Raw genomic sequence first — 21,293 nt, 5'->3', positions numbered from 1 at the left:
TTATTTTGTTTACGTTGACACTAACGTTTACAAACAAAAACAAATTTCTATGTGGTTGTTGTTGTGTTGTATTTGTTGTAGTATTTACTTTACCTGGTTTGTTCTACCATGGGAAAATGGTAGGTATTACCCATGGTACAAATACACAGGTAGCCGCATCGGCAATTGTTGGCAACATAAGATGTCAAAATTTGACATCAATTCAATGCAATTGACACATTATGTTACCATCAGCTGGCATGATAATGCTACCTGTATTATTGTACCATGGTATTACCCAAGGTAAATGTATATAAGGTATATTCATGAATTACAACAACTAACAAATTTACAAAAACAACGTTGTTGTTATTGAAAATTAAATGTCAAAGATAAATATTGAATAATAGGGTCGTTCCAAAAACTGTTGCAGAAAAAAAGTAATTAATTTTGAAAATCCTCTGAAAAAGAACAAATTTGAATCAAAATGTAAATATAAAGCATACAGAACTGTCGTAGGTCATTTTTATTACGCGTTTAGGATGAAAAGAAGAATTTTATTGTAGCAAATCTCGAAGTTTAAAATTTCATGAGTAGACCCTTTTACATTTTGAAAACTAAATTTACAAAAAAGTACGAATACAGCTGATTGTCACTTCTACCTTATATAAATATGCCTTGGTAATCATGTCTTATGTCATGTTCACACGAGCGTTTCAATTGCATTGTTTGCCTGTCGAACGATGTACACGAATTAATCCGTTTCCACGACACCATTCGTAATTAACAGAAACATAAACAAAATTTCCTTCATTTTTGTTTCCTTGTTTTCACGAAAATTTGAACCGAAAACACATAAAATGAATAGGAAAAGCAATAGACTTTCTTTCAAATGTATCTTCTATATTTAACTACACACATTTTATTCATTTTTTCTATAAATTCTGAATAATTTTGTATTTTCAATATATTTTTATCAAGGTATATTTATTATAAGGTATATGCATAAATTACAACAACTAACAAATTTACAAAAACAACATTGTTGTTATTGAAAATTAAATGTCAAAGATAAATATTGAATAATAGGGTCGTTCCAAAAATTTGTTCAGGAAAATCCTCTGAAATAGAACAAATTTGAATCAAAATGTTAATATAAAGCATATAGAACTGTCGTAGGTCATTTTTATTACACGTTTAGGATGAAAAGAAAAATTTTATTGTAGCAAATCTCGAAGTTTCAAATTTCATGAGTAGACCCTATTACATTTTGAAAACTAAATTTACAAAAAAGTAAGAATACAGCTGTTTTTCATCTCTACCTTGTATAAATATGCCTTGGTATTACCTATTTTACATTATTGTAAAGGTGACCATTTCTTCTTCCATTGACAGGCTATGGTTTGGTTTTGCGAATTGCATAAAAATAAAACGTTGAGTTTTTTCTCCACATAAGTTTTTTTGCACATTCCGACTACTAAATATTATCCGACTATTACAAAAATCTTGTTCTTCCCCTCCGAAACCCCCATCAACAACCAACATTTTTTGACGATCCGAACAAAAATGCGAACTGTAAAAAAACATGAAAAATGGGATGGATTAGCAAATATTGCGATATCTACGTTGTTTGACAAGCTACTTTATACCGTTGGTAATATTATCTACTTTCATTGCTTTTGGAATACCCCTTATAGAAGCGGAGATATTCGTTTTAGAATAAAACGGTGACTATTCCTCCAAATAAGTTGTTTCGGATCACTAAATATTGTCCGACCATCACTAGGCCTCTTTTCCTTCGGTACCCCTATGGTACAATCATTAAAAGGTAGGACACAGCAAGCATCTGATTACAATTTTTTCCTGAGGTCTACATATTGTGTCAAAACAGTTTTGACAGAGTTGACAAATGACAAAATAAATTTATTAAAAATCAAATTGGATACGAACAAAAATAAATACAGAAGATGTACAATTTATAGTCTGTTCCAGAACTGCAAGAATCTACTATTTTTCACTATCTCTTTCGTTAACATAAAGGAAAAATTGTTATCGTAGTAAAAACTTGTAGATTCTCGCAGGTTCTGGAACAGACATTTAGAAAACAGAAATGACTTCAACATTGTCTACGTGTACTTTCATAAAACAATTGGGCCAGATGAGTGGAATATGCTGTGATTGCAGCTTACCGATGCCCAACTTCCGTGTTGCGTCTGTTCGTACTTTATTTGCAACGTTTAATCGGATACGTAGTACGTACCGTTGCTGCAACAAGATGGTGATCCGAGTCCATGTTATCTCCTCGGAACGATGAATGTTGAGATGCTTAAATCTGGTACTGCTAACTACCATTTTTTGTCGCTAATTCCTAATTCCTTTGTCAGAAGTTTCACTGGGAAGACTGAATTTTCGGACTGTTGGGCCAAAGTTATTCTCCTTTCCAATTTCGGCATTAAAATCGCATAAAACAAATGTAATGTCATGGGCAGGACAATAATCACGCGTTTCTTCTAAGCACTCATATAATATATCTTTGGTCTGTTCCTAGTGTTCTGTGGATGCATGAGCACAAATAAAACTGATGCTGAAAAATGTTGCTTCTATACAAATTGTAGCAAGTCTTTCAATCACTGGTATGAAGCTGGATACCAGACCTTTTCACATCCGACAAACTACAAATCCGCAACCAAACTCATGCGTTGTGTCGTGGCAGCTATAATACAGAACGCCACCTTAATATGTTGTTATGACGCCTTTCCCAATCCATCGTATTTCCTGTATGGCAGTAATATCGGGTTTGTATTTTTGAAGTACATCTGCCAAAGCGTAAACTTCACATTCCAGGTATAGATTCGCTGTTTATGCTCCATCAAACATTTGCGAGGTCGCCAACTTAAGAGGGGATTGTTTTCTGTGTCTTTGTTTTCCATAGTACGGTCTTTTGGTGGGATGAGTTATTAGCCCAATGTCCAACTCAAGTTTTTAACGTTGTTATGAGTAAACATTTTAGATCAATACCCTTAACAGATGTTAACGGTAGCAAGGTAGCACCACGGTGAGCTCGGTGTCCATTGGGCCTGGCGAACGTTTTATATCCTCCATCGTCTAGTTTTCTGAGCTAAAATCAAATTGAAATATATGTATTTTGTTTTTGTTTTTTAAACGCACACGCAGAGTTATAGGTTTCGCCTTCAGAGTTGTTTTTTTATAATTTCATGAAGCAGTCCAACCTTCTAATAATTGAACTATGATTAACACCCTATTAATATTTCAATACAATTCGAGAAGTGGCCTTAAACTGTTTTAATCCAAAGTCTTTAATTTTTTTGTGAAGGAGGTACCTGAATTAACGAACCGGAATATTCCATTTTGGGACAAGATTTTTAACAGCCTCTGAGTCTATTTCTATGTTTGTAATCACAATCACATGTTCTACCTTCAGTGACAATTTTAAAACAATCCTAGAACAGCTCTCAAACTGCACATAAAAAGGTTGAACTGTTGTGAGGGAGGTAACGGAGGGAATTGTACGATATACTCGTAGTCTCTCTTCGAACTTGATTTAAGGTTCAGAGAAATAATACAATGTGCAAAGACTGGACCAACGTCAGTCACTCCCTTCGATAGTTATCGTCCCCACCAGCTATTTTAGTTGGTCACGTTTAGCTTTTTTGTCAGGAATGATGGACTTGCCCCGAATAACAAGGCAAGATTGCATCGCTGAAATTAAATCCTTGAATGGCGATGAAGCACCATCCTATAGCTATGTATGAGAAAAATTGGTACAATGAATTCAGTCGTGGCCGATGCTCGCTCAAAATCGAAGGTCGTTCCAAAATGGCCGTTGTGCTAGAAAACGTTGATGCCGTGCGTGAACTGATATTGCATGTGAGAAACCGTGAGATAGAGGCATCCTTGGACAGTTCTTGCACCAACATACGTTCAATATTTCATGATCACGTATCCGTCAAAAAGGTTTGTTCTAGGTGCACCCGGCACAATTTGACAAACGCTCTAAAAAGGCTCTTGTCAGCTGGTGCAAAGAAATGTTGAAAAAATACGATCGTGGTGCTTTAGAAGACGTTTATAAGATTGTCATTACGAATTATGGACTATGCGTATGAGCGCGAAACAAAACAGCAATTGATCTGTTTCATCGGCAAAACTGACCGTGTGTCGACTGTACGGCTTAAGGAACGTAGAACGGTTAATTCTGAGTGGTACACTAAAATTCGAAAAACGATCAAGAGAAGACGAATCATTCTTCACCATGACAATGTTAGCTCTCACACATCGATTCAGACCAGTGCCTTTTTGACCAGACAAAACGTAGAGTTGATGGGTCATACGCCGTTAAGCCCTGACTTTGCTCCCAATTACTTATTGTTATTCCCGCACATGAAGAAATGAGTGTGGTCAACGATTTTCTTCGCCAGAAGATGCTGCTGTTGGCCCCGAGGAAAATCAGAAATCAAAAGTTTGAAAAATTGCTTGATCCATTCGAGGCAGTCAGACATATATGGCTAAATCGATTTCAAATTGTCTGAAACGCGTTTCGTCCAAACATACCATAACCAATATTTCGATTAAGTATATTTGTTCAAGGGCTTACTTTCAACAAATAGGAATAAAATATTGGTTTATTTAAAAGTAAAGTTACTACATGTATAGTAGTGTTTCAAGTCGAACGGAGCAAAATGGGCTGTAATATGACCGTTCAAAGTGAAGAACACGTTGTGTTTTGTGTAGAGGCGCAACTTAAAACACGTTTTTTCTCGAAATGGCATTTTTAAGTCGAACGATAGCTCGAAAACGAATGGACCGATCTTCGTATATTTTTTTATTTTTTGCCCGATTTTTGAACAAATTTTTGTCGTAAAAGTTTAAATTTTGACTTTGACAATTCACAATTTTTTAATATTTTTTTTAATTCCTTTTTTGCATTAATAGCCCGTTTCCGCGGTACGTCGTTCGTTCTCTATTCGTTGTTCGACCCATAACTACGAATAAATTACTTATTTCCCCACACAAAATTCTATGACCGAACGACGATTTTTCTACGTTGTTCGATTAGAAATACTCTCTGAACGACGAATAAGTATGTCCCATCCCTAACAAATGAGAGAATTTATCGAAAAAAATTAATTATGACAGGTCTAAATTCAAAATTGAAAAATTTGTTAAAAACACAAAAATTGTTATGCCGGGCATACACTATGGGCATGCACGACAGCATTTGTAATAGTATTAGTGAATTTTGAAGTTTTTGTCAATGTATTTGGGAGTAGTTTTGGCAGGATTGAAATCAAAATAGTTTTGATTTTGTAAATGAACCCCTTTCAATCCGATGAATTTTGTTTATTTTCCAAGTAACCAACAAATAATTTTTGAAAACAACAAATATTATTTGTGAGGAATTTACAAATTTGGAAAACTTCAACCCAAAATCGAGTTCTGGAGGAAAATTCATCATTTTTGCAATATGGATTGAAGGAATGCCACACACTATTCAATCACACACTTACACAAGGGTTCATCGGTTGCTGTCCTGCATGCCCATAGTGTATGTCCGGCATTAGAAACAAGTAAAAAAGTATCAGTCGGCTTTGCCGACAGAGATATACCCTCAGCCTGTGTATATTGAAACATTTTTTTTATTTAGGAGGGTTTAAACATTTTGGGCGTTTGAACAGAAAAAATGTTGATTTGGATTAAATATCAACAGTTTTGCGGAGGAGATACTAAAAGGAATGGATCGACATTGACCGTTATGGAAGTGGATCTCCAGCCATATGTTGTGGCTGGAGATCCATAGGGGGTTTTTACACTCTTCGGGCTGTTTCCTCAAGAAGCTTGGACTTACCCCTGAAAAAACTTTTACCATCGTAATTGAGGCAACGAATGCAAGTTGCTTCAACAAAAATCAAAGTGATTCGATAGCAGGTCTTTAAGTGAACTTATCCGAAATTTTGTGTGGGAGGTACCGGATGGAGTGGACAAATATAGTCCATATTTGAACCTGATCTATATCTGGTAGATATATTAGGATGTGTAAAGTATAGACCAATTCGGCCACTCCCTTCAAGAGTTACCGTACGAACAATTTTTTCGAACATTTTTGAACTTTTGTGGGGGAGGTACCTGAAGGAGTGGACCGAAATTTTGGACCGAATCGGCAGATCCGTTCGAGAGTTATATTTCGCTCCAACCACCTCACACGATGTCATAGGGGTTTTTTGCAACTTTCAGGCTATTTTCTCAGGAAGTATGGACTTGCCCCTGATTAAACATGTAGCGTCGTATGAAGGGCAGTGAATACAAGTTGCTAAAACAAAAATCAAAGCGATTCGAGAGATGACCCTAAAGTTTAGGGCCTAAACTGAACTTTTCCGAAATTTTTTGTGGGAGGTACCCGAAGGAGTGGACCGATTGAGTCCATATTGAAACCTTATCTAAGCCTGGTACACGTTTCACGATTGGCAAAGTATGGACTAATTCGGTTACTCCCTTATAACTTTTGTGGGGGAGGTACCGGAAGGAGTGGACCGATATAGCCCATCTTCGAACTTAAACTAAGTTTGGGTAAAATATTACGAAAGCCAAAATTTGAACCGAATCGGTTTATCCGTTCGAGAGTTATCGTGCGCTCCAGCCAGCCAGACAGACGGACGGACATTGCTCAATCGACTCCAAATTGTCTGAAACACATTTCGTCCAAACATACTTGGGGTCTAAAACCATTATTTCGATGAGGCACATTTTGCCCGTATGAAAGTGTATATACCCTCGTTAGCATAAATGCTGAGGGTATTTCCTTTTTATACCCTCAGATGAATGAAAATTAATGAACTAAACATTTTATATAGATGCAGATTCCACACGAATTTCTTGTCCATTAGTTCAAAATCGCGTAAAAAACAGAAACAAATAACTGAAAGTCTGTATACGCAAACATTGTTTTCTCTCTTTAATTTTGAAAATAGAAACATATAAAAATATATTGAAAATACAAAATTATTCAAAATTTATGGAAAAATTGAATGAAATGTGTGTAGTTAAATATAGAAGATACATTTGGAAGAAAGTATATTGCTTTTCCTATTCATTTAATGTATATTTTATGTGTTTTCGGTACAAATTTTCGTAAAAATAAGGAAACAAAAATGAAGGAAATTTTGTTTATGTTTCTGTTAATTACGAATGGTGTCGTGGAAACGGATTAATTCGTGTACATCGTTCGACAAGCGAACAATGTAATTGAAACGCTCGTGTGAACATGACATAAGACATGATTACCAAGGCATATTTATATAAGGTAGAAGTGACAATCAGCTGTATTCTTACTTTTTTGTAAATTTAGTTTTCAAAATGTAAAAGGGTCTACTCATGAAATTTGAATCTTCGAAATTTGCTATCACAAAATACTGCTTTTCATCCTAAACGTGTAACAAATATTACCTACGAGAGTTCTGAATGCGTTATATTTACATTTTGATTCAAATTTGTTCTATTAGAGGATTTAGAGGATTTTTAAAATGTACTTGTTATTCCTGAAAAAAATTTTGGAACGACCCTATTATTCAACATTTTCTTTGACGATTAATTTTCGATAACAACAATGTTGTTTTTGTAAATTTGTTAGTTGTTGCAATTCATGCATATACCTTACATAAATTTGCCTTGATGATTATTATGTTCTTAAAAAGCCTACACAACTAGGGCTAGCCGCTTAAATAACAGTGATTACCGCCATTGCTACGATATATGTACATACATATGTATGTATCGTCACCATAAATGCCCGAAGACGTAACCCACAAAATCAAAACTTTAGAGGAGAAGCAAAAAAACGTTATAAAATTAAAAACTGTTATACGAAATATTAATCTTATGAAGGCGAGTATATGGGATATTATCGATCATATACTAAGGGGAATAAGTAGTGAAACCAATATTTTAGCTTTAAGTATCAGATTGCGCCAAAAAACGAATTTCGATTTTCATGTCGGTTACGTCTTCGGGCATTTATGGTGACGGTATGTATGTCTGTGGCTGTGTGTATTTCCTTTTAATGAATGCTGTTTCAAAACCTGCAACAATCTATAAATTTTACGACGATAACAATTATTCCTTTATGATATCGAAAAAATAGTCGAAATTGCAAGTGGGCATCTAGATATTATGTATACGCCACATATAATATTATCAAATATCAAGAGCACCATAGCGTATAAGTGTTATTTTCAATATTCTAACTCATAACTCATACGTCTCAAGTATTTTAGGATAAGTTGATGTTGTGCAAACAATTCGAACTGAGGATTTTTTGAAAGTACAGACCCAAACGACAAGAAACCCTTGTTTAGTTTTGTTGTGTCAGATCCAGCTCGGATTTTATGGCCCCACCTAAACAGGGGGCTATATCTCTGACATCAATGTGAATCTTCTTCTGACCTCTGAAATTTGTAGATAAGGATGAGAATAAAATATTTGGAGAAATAATGAACTCCAAACACTACATTTAATGACTCAAATTTCAAAATATATGATAAAATTCCACAATTTTTATACATTTAGCACCGTATCTCCAAAACCGTTAATTTTTTCTGAATATTTTCTTTTGGAAAAATATTCCCTGGAATGTAATACATAACTATTCAGAACATGTCATTGTTGTAAAATGCCTCTATGTCGTTGTCTTCAGTACATTTTTCAACGACGATTTAATAAAAATGTCAATAAAGTAGTGAAATCCGAAATGCGGGAATAAACTGTTGGTGTGAACTGTGTTTGAAATACGTGTTGTAAAAGATATGATGCAAAATACCGCTGAAACAACATGAAGTAAGCATTTTAGAGTTTCAGAATGTTCTAAAGAATTGTTGAGAATATTATTTGGCAGATTTTTGATTCAGATTCAGCTCCCAATAGTTTAGCCGATACTGAGCAGAATTTCAGCAATTATGTAAAATTTTCTATATTTTAGAGATTTTGATGCCCTAGATGGAGTTTTTATTATGTGGTTTTTTCCAAGGATAAGTTCTACTAGTTTAGGGCTACAATATTGCTAAAGACAGCAAGGCCAAATTCCTATTCTTTTTTGCATTTATCAGGCCTTTATGATAAATGCAAAAGAATGTAGATTTAGCCCGGTTTAGATGAGGCCATAAAATCCGAACTGGATCTGACAGGACAAAACCCTAGGGTTTTTGTAGTCTAAATATGTACTTTCAAAAAATGCATACTAGAAGTTGTTTGCATTTTCAGTGTTGCATAGTGTATTTACAGTAGAGTTGGGCAATATAGTTCCTAGTTCCCTGTCCTAGTTTCTAAACGATGCAATCGATTGGAACTACATGATGAACTAGCTCGTTAAATTGAACTATTTTGGTACAGCTCCAATTTACAGATGCACACACATATAACTTTATACATGAATGAACCAAAATGAAATTTCATATCGCACCTGGGGCTGGATTCTTGTTCTATGAAATTTTGAAATGAAAAGTGTTTTGTGAAGCGTTATTTTTGTTTGACGAGTTGTGGCTTTGTTTTTAAAGTGATTACTTAAGCCAAAGTAGTATCTGTTGGCCAATACAATTCTTCTTTTTATTTCACAACTGATGTCGTTTGTTGTGTTTACGGCGGTGCCGAGGTAGACGAAGTCTTTTACTACCTCAAAATTATAGGAACCAACTTCAACAGTTGGTCCGATCTCAATGGACGCATTGCGCGTGGACATCATCAACTTGGTCTTCTCGCCGTTTACCGCCAGACCCACTTTAGCAGATTCTCCTTCGACCTTCATAAAGGTATCAGTTACTTCTTTTACTGATCGTCCCTTGATGTCTATATCATCAGCATCAGCAAGTAACATGTGGCTATTGGTGTAGATTGTGCCAATTCTTTTGACGTTTGCCTCTCGTTTAACCTTTTCTAGCAGGGTGTTGAAAAGATCACACGAAAGGCTGTCCCCTTGCCTGAAATCTCTTGCCTGATATCTCTCTGTTCGGAGAGGTTCTTTCCTATTTTAACTGAGGACCTCGTGTCAGTTAAAGTCATTTTGCAAAGCCGAATGAGCTTTGCGGGGTACCAAATTCAGACATGGCTTGGAATACCTTGGAACGTAGCGGGCTGCGAAGGCTGCTTTATAATCGACAAAAAGGTGGTAAGTGTCGATCTGCATCTCTTGGGTCTTCTCCAGGATTTGCCGCAGGGTAAATATCTGGTCAACGGTGGACTTGCCAGGTCTAAAGCCGCATTGGTATGGTCCAATTATCTCGTTGACCATTAGGTTTAGTCGTTCGCACAATATCCCTGACACGATCTTTTAGGCAATAGGGAGTAGGCTTATGACCCTGTAATTAGAGCATACTGTCTTATCTCCCTTCTTGTGGACGGGGCACAGGATACTCAGGTTCCAGTCGTCGGGTACTCGTTCTTCCTGCCAGATGGTGCTAACTAGCTGATGAATACACTGTCAGCGTGTCGCCTCCGGTTTTGAACTGCTCGGCTGGTAAGCCATCGGTCCCTGCTGCCTTATTATTATTCTGCCGGTTTATTGCTGTCTTTACCTCATCTTGGCCGGGTGGTATATATTCAATACCATCTTCTGGGATTGGATCTGTGGTATCTTCGTCGACTTCGCCACTACTACGGACTTCATTCTGTCTCATGTACATCTCGATTTGTTCACACTCCCGCTTGTCTATCTCGCTCTTTTTCCTGCGGAAAAGACGTTTCTCATCTCTTTTTTTTTTCTCCTGATACCTCCCTCGTGCGCTACGCGTTGCTACTGATTGTAGAGTAGCCCTATATGCCGCATTTTTCTCTTCTGTAGCAGCACGACACTCCTGGTCATACCATGGATTCCTTGGTGGAGGTCTCTGGTATCCAAGTACTGATTTTGCGGCTGTTTTCATGGAGTGGTCAATGTTTTGCCATTGTCCTGGTATGTTATCGGGACGAGAAGTGCTTTGATTAAGCAGTTGGGCCAGTTGAGTGGAATATGCTGTAGCTATCTGTTGTGATTGCAGCTTACCGATGTCCAACTTCCGTGTTGTGTCTGTTCGCACTTTGTTTGCTATGTTTACTCGGGTACGTACCCTTGCTGCAACAAGGTAGTGGTCCGAGTCTATGTTTGCACCTCGGAACGATCGTACATCCAAAATGCTTGATGAATGTCTTCCATCTATCACAACGTGATCAATTTGATTTCTTGTTCTTTGATCTGGCGACAGTCAGGTGCCCTTATGAATATCGAGATGCTTAAATCTGGTACTGCTATCTACCAAGTTGCTTGCAGCTGCAAAGTCTATCAGCCTCATACCATTGTCAGATGTTTCACTGTGGAGACTAAATGTCCCGACTATTGGGCCAAAGATATTCTCCTTTCCAATTTTGGAATTAATATCGCGTAGTATAATTTTAATGTCATGGGCAGGGCAACGGTCATAAGTTTCTTCTAAGCGCTCGTAAAATATATCGTTGGTCTGTTCGTCCTTTTCTTCAGTGGGAGCATGAGCGCAAATAAAGCTGATGTTGATGAATTTAGCTTTTATTCGAATTGCAGCAAGTCTTTCATTCACTGGGGTGAAGCTGGATACCAGATGTTTTAGTCTCCGACTAACTACGAATCCGCAACCAAAGTCATGCTTTACGTCATGGCAGCTATAATACAGTGCGTCACCTTTAGGTGTTGTTGTGACGCCTTTCCCAATCCATCGTATTTCTTGTACTTTTCAAGTACATCTGCCAATGCATAAACTGCACCTTCTCTATAAAGAGTGCGAACATTCCAGGTGCAGATTCGCAGATCATGGTCCTTAAAACGTTTGCGGGGGTCGTCAACTTTTGAGGGATTTGTTTTTCTTTTCTTTCGTTTTCTCATAGTAGGCTGTTTTTTCTAGGGGAGGGTTACTAACCCCAGGCCCAAACCCAAGTTTTTAACGTTCTTATAGGTGAACGCGCCCGGCACATGTTAGCTCCCTGCCTTTAACGGGTGTTAAAGGCAGTTCCCCAGGTGACACCACGGGGAGGTCAGTGTCCACTTGAGATGAAAGAGGGACCAAGATAAATCCTGGGCTTTGCCATGTTAAAACCAGTCAGGACCGTTCCTTGGTATCTTCCATCCCCTACGTCAACCGTCCAAGAACTATATATCCCTAAAATACACTAATATTACAGAAGAATCAAAATAGCAGCCACTTGTAAAAGGCTGTCCTTCAACTGTCCTACACTTTCAAAGATTTTTGAAGTCATGTCTAAATTTCGTGCGATATTTTAAAACCGACATCATGGGACGAACGTTGAAAAAAGGAAATATAACCCAACAGATGCTACATTGGGCCACCTAGCAGGTAAGTAAGTTTCTTTGAATCGATTATATGTATTTCCTTTAATTATACTGTCAATTATATAAAAGATCACGAGTAACATATGGACCTCAAAAAATTATCCCCACCTTTGACGATCACTAGCTAGGTTGTTTTTATTGTTTTTAAGTAATATTACCAGAAAACAACTCTTTCTTCATCACACCGATATCTTCTTCATGCAGGTATTTACTGATCCCGAGAGTTCGAATCCAGTGCTTGTCTTGCGATTTCGCTAGGGGATCTACTCGAAATGTGACCAATGCATGTCAATTTTCGTCTGCAGATTTCCCCGTCAATTGCGTTCATACGTACGACCTGTATTGTAACATTTGTACCAATTGTTACTGGAAGTCGTCTGTTAACACAAAAAACCAGCAAAAGAGAGCGATTTGAGAGAGACATTTTGACAGTTCTTTCTCTGAGAGTTTGCAAATTCTTGCTGGACAAATTTCTACTAGCAAGCACTGGCAAATCTTCTTCTTCCTGAAAACAATCATCTGTTTTTAATTTTTCGTTGATTTATGTTTGTGAATATAAAAAACAATTTTATTGCGGAAATAGCAAGTCCAATTGTATTATTTTTTTGTAGAACAAAGTGGAAAAATCCATTATTGGGTCATTTTCTTTTTTTATTTTTAATAAAATACACATTTTTGCTTCAGTAGGTTCCTTCATTGGCCGACAAATTGTTCTGTTTTGGCAAGTCAGCTGATTGCTTGCTGGTTTTTGCTGGGAAGGTGTCTGTTTACTTTTTATAATTTTCTAGCAAAAGAGAATAAAAACTCCTTACTCTCTGAGAAAGTTCTTGCTGGGAAAGTAACCAGACAGACTTATTGTTGACTTGGCAGTTTTACACTTTTGGCGGTTTTACAATTTCAAAAGAAAACTCGAACATCGAGGAATAGTCGATTATAATTGATTTTCTGCGGTTGCGAAAAAGTCGAAAGTCGAGTTTTAAGACAACTGAAATAATCGCAAGACCGAAAAATCGCATTTTTAGTTTTAGACCATAAGCGAAAAGTCGAAAAATCGATTATTGCTTTCCGTTACATATCCCTACCCTGGAATGTTAGCTGAACCGCATTGCAGATGTCGAGCCGCAAAAGTCGAGTGGTCTACGGTTATTGTAATCTTAATTGAAAGTCATATAGGTATTTTCCCACATTCATATTAATAAATACTGACATTTTCTCACAATTTCCATTCCTGCATACGAAAACCGAAATTTTTGCACAGATTTCAACTCACACTATCTGTCCAATTTGTCTAATACAATCTCTTTGACCCTGAGAAATGATTAAATTTTGCGAAACAGGTGTTAATGTTCATTTTTTTCATATATGTTTTTATTATTATTGTTGTTGTTTTTACCACCTTTTACATATACCTTTTTATATCCCATCCCGGCATCTACATATGTAGGCCACTTTAAGTGTCATCAAATAAATGTCGTCGTCGTTACTTAACAACAACTACGTCAGCCGAATGTTTTCTTTGTTTTGTTCATTCATTCGTATTTTAAATCTATAAATAGTTTTATAACTTTATTTTTGTTCGTTTTGTTTTCTTGTTGCGGTTGTTGTTTGGTTGGATGGTTTGTTTTTTCTTTTTAATTTTATTTAGTGCTAATCCATAAAAGTTGTTTTCTTCTTCCTATGATTATCACTTAGGGTTGGTTGATAAAAATAGTTTGTTTTTGCATGACTTGAATTTCTCTCTTTCTACAGATAAGAATGAGAGGATCTTAAGTCACGAGGGAACCGAACTACATATGTGCATATATTCAGGGGCCGTTATACATGTACATTAGGGTTATGACTAGACATCGGATTTTGCATATTTGCATATTTTTTAATAATAAAGATACGAATATTCTGATTGGACCAAAATTCGTTTCAAAGAAATCTGAATTCAATAACAGGGTAATATTTTGTATTTATTTTGCATATGCACAAAATATGCAAAATATGCAAGAAAAAAATATGCAGAATATGCAAACAGTTTTTGGCCGAAAATCGTCATAAAAGTCGTAAAATTGACAATTAGGGCCTGTTTATGTATGTCGATAAGAAAACGAATGCGGAAGAGTGTGTATTTCAAATTTGTTTTTTGTTTTGAAGCAAAAGCAAATGAAATAATATTTCAAAAACTAAAGTTTGGGTGTCTTTCATGCGCACACATTTTCGTTTCGAAATACATAAACTGGGGGTTAAAGTTAGAAAAAGTCATCAGAAAAACTTCAAAGTGTCCTAAATTGAGTTTGTTGGCCGTTTAGTGTCTCTTTTTTAGCAGATTATTATGTTACCAACAAAGTGCCCGCTACTTCGTATGCGGAAAGGGAATAAAATACAAATAAACAACACTGAGGATGATGGGTGCCACCGTGGTGCTATGGTATGCTCACCCGCCACACTGAAGGTCGTGGGTTCGATTTCCCGGCCAGGCAATATCAAAATTTTCAACGATGGCAAAATTTTGATGTTGCCTGGCTCCTCAAATCTTAAATTTCATATTTATTGCTTTACCCATTCGCTAAAAATCGCACAGCATTTAATTCCTTTTTAATTCGAATTTCCAAAACTACGACCTTATATCAGAGATAATTTCAATTCTATATTTTAGCAAATAGCAAAAGGTACCAATTTTTGTACAATGTACCAAAATACCAATATACAAAATCCAGTATAAAAGCTGTATCCGTTCATTTAAATCAAATTTTACCAACTTTAGTAACATTTGGTACTTTCCGTAGCCGTAAGAACGAATTTCCAAAACAATGTTAATCCTACACCCCAACAGTAATCTTAATTCCACATTTAAGGAATCTAAATGTATCCGATCACCTAAGACCAAATTGTACCGAATTGGGTACCATTTAGTACTCATCGTACCCATAAATTCTAAACTCCAACAGTTATCTTAATTCCAAATCCCTGTATTCCAACTCTGTTCATTCACCCAAATCCAAATTGTAGCAAATTTAGTACCATTTAGTAATTTTCCGACTCCTTTGTACGAATTTCCAAAACTACCTCAATACATCAATCCTACACTGCAACAGTAATCTTAATTCCAAATGTGAGGATTCCAACTCCATTCATACGTACGAATTTCCAAAACTACCTCAGTCCTACACTCCACAGTAATCTTATTGCCATTTTTCATTATTATAGCTGTATCCGGCCAAGCAACATCAAACAATTTTCAACGGTGGCACCCCTCAGTAATGTTGGCGACATTTTCTGAGTATTTCAGCCATGTAAAACTTCTCTTCAAGTGGTGTCTTAAGACATGCCGTTCGGACTCAGCGATAAACAGTAGGTCCCATATCATTGAGCTAATATGAATCGGGGTGCACTCATTGATATGAGAGAAGTCTCCCTTGTCTCCACATCTCAATCCTACACCTAAATCCAAATTGTACCAATTTTGGTACCATTTAGTACTCTTCGTACCCATATGTACGAATTTCTAAAACTACTTCATTCTTACACTCCAACAGTAATATTAATTCCAAATCTCAGGATTCCTGCTCTGTTCGTTCACTCAAATCCAAATTGTGTTAAGTTAAATTCAGTACCATTTTGTACTTTTCGTACCCATAAGTACAAATTTCCAAAACTACTTCAATCCTACACTCCAACATTAACCTTAATTCGAAATTTGATTGGTGATTCTAGTTTTATTCGTTCACCCAAATCCAAATTGTACCAAATTTAGTACCATTTAGTACTTTAATACTTTTCGTACTTTTCATATATACGAACTCCCAAAACTGCCTCCATATCTCGAACCGGCACTCCAACAGTAATCTTAAGTCCAAATTTCGGGATTCCAACTGTACCGGTTAGCCCAAATCCTAATTGTACTAAATTTAATACCATTTAGTACTTTTCGTACACATGAGGTCACATTTCCAAAATAACCTAGATATGAGGTCATATTTGTCGCATTTGGCTCTTTACGGTGGTTTGAACTATCAGATCACACAATGCCAGGCCGGCCAACAAGTTCAGGACTAAGATACCACAGATGATTTATCATTTTGTTATTTCCTTTATCTGATATTTGTTTCGTACCTCAATAAATCTTCAATGTATCAGTTGGAATATGGGCTACATCGGTCCAGTCCTTTGTGAACCTCCCACACAAAATTTGGGAAAAGTGCAGTATGACAGCTCGTCTCCGATCGTTTTGATTTTTTTGAACAACAATAATGTTTTTGAAAACAAACATAATAATCAGGTGGGCTTATTGGTACCGGTGAAAGTAACGTTACAAACAATAACGACTTCTATGTGGGTGTGGTTAAATTGTATTTTTGTAGTTTTTACTTTGCATTATATTAATTGTACCATTATATTTATTTTTTGCTTTTAACGTTTTCTTATTAGAAAACTACTTTTGAATGTGGCAGTGCTGCCGTTGTGGCATTGCCACATTAAAATAAACATATAACGATTTCATGCTTTAGGTAATAACCGCTAGATGGCACAGCTGCAACAGTTGCTGTTATTATTTTTGACGATATGGGGCGCATGGTTCAAAAATGAAGAAGGTGGGGCAGGGGCTCAGGGTAGAGCTGGCAAAAAATCGATGGCACTATCGATAATATCGATTATTATTTAAAAATTCAATATCGATAGATAGTTTTTCCTATCGATATTATCGGAATAAAAACCACTAACCTGAAATCCATTGAAATAAATAGAAATGTCGCTGCTTTTCGGTAATGTCTGTGTAAGGTGGTGTACACACGATAAGTTTTGACGGTCAGTTTTGCTCAAATAATCGGTTACTTGCCAGTGTGGCCGTTCATTTCTGTCAGTCATCAGGCAACCACAATATATTTTGTGGTTGCTGGACAGTTTGACGTTTATCGATATTTCCGAAAAATCGGCAGTCAAAACTGATCTGTGCACCCCGCTTTAGAAAGTAAGTCCGTAGTCACACGTACACATTTTTCGGCAAAATAAAATGTATTTTTGTTCATTTTTTATAAAATAAAGCAGTTGTTTATTCTCCTTTACATTTCTGTGAACTACTTTTGCATAATTTCAATTTCAAAATCATTGACATTTCCGCCATTTTGATCTCCAAATTAATGGCGATGACAACTTAACGATAATATCGATAGCAATCGATATTTTAAAACATTATATCGAAAATATCTAATGTTGGGAATATCGACGGTTTGCCAGCTCTAGTGGAACTGGCAAAAAATCGATGGCACTATCGATAAAATAGATTATTTTTTTAATTTAAATATCGATAGATAGTTTTGCCTATCGATATTATCGGAACAAAAATCTCCAACCTAAAATTCATTGAAATAAATAGAAATTTCGCTGCTTTTCGGTTTTGTGTGTGTGAGAAAGTAAGTCCGTAGTTACACGTACACATTTTTCGGAGAAGTAAAATGCAGTTTTTAATATTTTTGTAAAATAAAAGCAATTATTGATTCTGCTTTACATTTCTGTGAAATACTTGTGCAAAATGTCAAGAAAATCATTGACATTTCCGCCATTTTCATCTCCAAATTAATGGTGTTGACAACGTAACGATAATATCGATAGCAATCGATATTTAAAAATATTATATCGAAATTATCTAATGTTGGGAATATCGATGGTTTGTCAGCTCTAGTATGTACTAGAGCTGGCAAAAAATCGATGGCACTATCGATATAATCGATTATTATTTAAAAATTCAATATCGATAGATAGTTTTGCCTATCGATATTATCGGAATAAAAACCCCTAACCTGAAATCCATTCAAATAAATAGAAATTTCGCTGCTTTTCGGTTATGTGTGTGTAAGAAAGTAAGTCCGTAGTCACACGTAGACATTTTTCGGTAAAATAAAATGTATTTTTTACATTTTTTATAAAAACAAAGCAGTTGTTTATTCTCCTTTACATTTCTGTGAACTACTTTTGCATAATTTCAAGAAAATCATTGACATTTCCGCCATATTCATCTCCAAATTAATGAGAATGACAACTTAACTATAATATCGATAGCAATCGATATTTTAAAACATAATATCGAAAATATCTAATTTTGGGAATATCGATGGTTTGTCAGCTCTAGTGGGTACCTCATTTCATAGTTATCGATTGAAAGATCTCTACATTTCCTAAAAAATAAATCGATACATCAACGATATCGATTTATCGAAGGTCAATTATCAAATTGCATACCCCTGGTTTCGCTCTGACTTGTACTTGTTTTCTTGAAAATTTTACGAAATGCGAATTTCAACAGTTGTTCTTTTGTTACTTTGGTTTATTCAGATGGCTCCAAAATCACATTATGTCAGTCCCTTATATAAATTTAAATATGAACAAAATGTAAAAGACATTTGTTTTCATTCCCAAAAATGTATCATATGGGAAGAAATAAAAAATAATAAAAAATAAGTTACAATGTTTTATTTATAAAAGCACTTAAAACTAGAAAATAATTTTTAATGATAGATTCTCTCAAATAAAACGGTTGTCGTTTAATATTGCCACAATTTTTAATTCAAATGCAAGCGTTTTATTTGTCCCTGTTTATACAGGGAAAGTTGATGGGAAAGAAAATTGAGTTTATGGGCGAGGGAGTAGAGAGGAATAAGAGGGGGTACACACACCTCCGTACTGGCAAATTCTGTTTTGTTTCGTTTTTCTTCGTATACAACCTGAAGTTGGCTGCAGATTTGTTTTTGTATTTTCTTTCATTTTATTTTCTCTGTCGAGAAACAAACAACAGCGGAGACAATTGAAAAAAAAACCATTTGGAGGAAAAACTATTTTTTAAAATGCAATTCAAGGGTTCCTTTAATAATTAATTGTTTATCACACACGTCCATTTTTACTTTTCATTACAATTTTGCCTTGGCATTTTTTGAAACGGCGCAATGAGAAAATGAGTGTGAAGAAGAATAAGCAAAATTATAAAATTGACACAAACATGATTTCCGTGTCTAAACAACAAGGACATTTTAAAAGAAATTGAGAAGAAAATTTTTCTTTCCAGTTTGATTGTCTAAACACGGTCTTTGAGAGATTTCATCATTAAAATTTATTTTTTAGTTTTAAGAGCATTTATAAATAAAACACTGTAACTTATTTTGTTAACAATTTTTTATTTTTAACTTTTCAGCATTTAATTTTTTTTACCACTGAGAACCACATAACAACATTATAGACAATTTATGCCGAAAATGTAGATAAAAACTTTAAAATACCTGAAATCGTGTTGTACCGTTATATAGGGGCTATACCAAAACCTTGACCTGAGTCCAACATTTTTGGTGAGGAAGTTTCTGTACCTTTGTGAACCCCAAATGCCAAATTATAGCCAATTCGGCCTAAAAATTAAAACAGAATCCTTAAAATAATTTGAATCGGGTGGTACCGCTATGTGGGGGCTCTAAGAAAAAATGGATCCACATTGGTTTTGGTTTCATATTCATGTATTGTCATCCAAGTCTGAAAAGTGTGCAAAGTTTTAATTCGATTGGTCAACTGCAACTGTGTGGAAAATAAGTTACTAGATTTGAACTACACAGACACCAAAACAAGTTAAATAAAACACTGCAATAAGGGTTTTTTCACAATAGACTCCATTTTCAGCCTAAGGCGTTTTCGGGACATTGACGTTATTTTCTCGAATTCAGTAATACATAGGTATTTTGTTGTTCGGCAAGAAATATTAAAAATAGTATGGCATTTAAGTTAATGCATAGTGTGGGCAAATAGCTTTAACCGTTTCACAGATATGGGTCGCTGAAGTCGTCAAATAGCCAAAAAATCGAGATTTTCATAATTACGAGGCCCCAGTGGCATGTGTTAACATATTCCGATTGTGCTCAAACTTTAACAATCTTATGCTTTGTTTACATTTACGAAATCCACTCGATTTCAACTGTCAAATCCATATGTTAAACGTCAAATGAAATCCAGATGAGATTTCATTTGACGTTTGAGCTATGGAATTGACAGTTGAAATCGAGTGGATTTCGTAAATGTTAACTTAGCATTAAAATCTAACCAAACTAAACACTTTAGGGGAGTGTCGCATAAAAAATCCGACATCGATGTTTTCACATTGAGTTAAAACCAGATTAATGCAACAAACTAATACCCCGTTTATATATAACCGGATTTAACAAACCGACTGGGTTTTAAATGTCAATTCCATTGCTTATATTTCAAACAAATCCTCTCAATGAAGGTTAACCCTGCAAAAAGCTCTAATATAAACAGCATATAAGACAAACAAAATATTGAATTTTACATAAAATACATATTTGACAATTTAACAAATTTTTTATTTTGTAATAGGTTAATAATAAAAAAATGGTATTACAATATACATATAACCATATTTTTAAATCCACACTGTGGTAAGGGGTCTCAATAGCATAGTATTCTGCTAACCCCCTGTTTTTGTAAAAGTTTTTATTCTTCTCACACGAACTGTCAAATTTTGTAGATCGATTTACTCGCCTCAGCGCAAATGTAGAGCACAGATTTTTAAAAGAGGGTTTCTCAACTACATATGGAACGCGTCTACAAAAAATTAGGTTCGTATGTCATCTGGGGGCTGAGCTATGGATGCCTAAATTATTACGAATATAGACGAACGAACAAAAAATAGTTACAAAAACAGGGGGTAAGTCGCGGTCCACACTAGAGTGCATATTTTTTTGCATATTTTGTGCATATGCAAAATATGCAAAATAAATTCGAAATATGACCCTGCCATCGAATTTAGATTTCTTTGAAACCATGGTATAAGTAAAGAGGTAGATTTAAATGAAAAAAATCTATAGAACCCTAGTTTTTCCTGAATTCATAAAACTTCAAAATTAGTAAACAAAAAGGCAACAAGTGGGTTTGTTTACAAAATACCAATTTTGAGCATTTTATAAAAAACGCGAAAAAT

Source organism: Musca autumnalis, unplaced genomic scaffold (genome assembly GCF_047663935.1).
Source record: "Musca autumnalis isolate F117 unplaced genomic scaffold, ASM4766393v1 scaffold_3, whole genome shotgun sequence".
NCBI lineage: Eukaryota > Metazoa > Arthropoda > Insecta > Diptera > Muscidae > Musca > Musca autumnalis.
The sequence above is the reverse complement of the archived record's forward strand: the minus strand, read 5'-3'. Positions refer to the sequence as shown.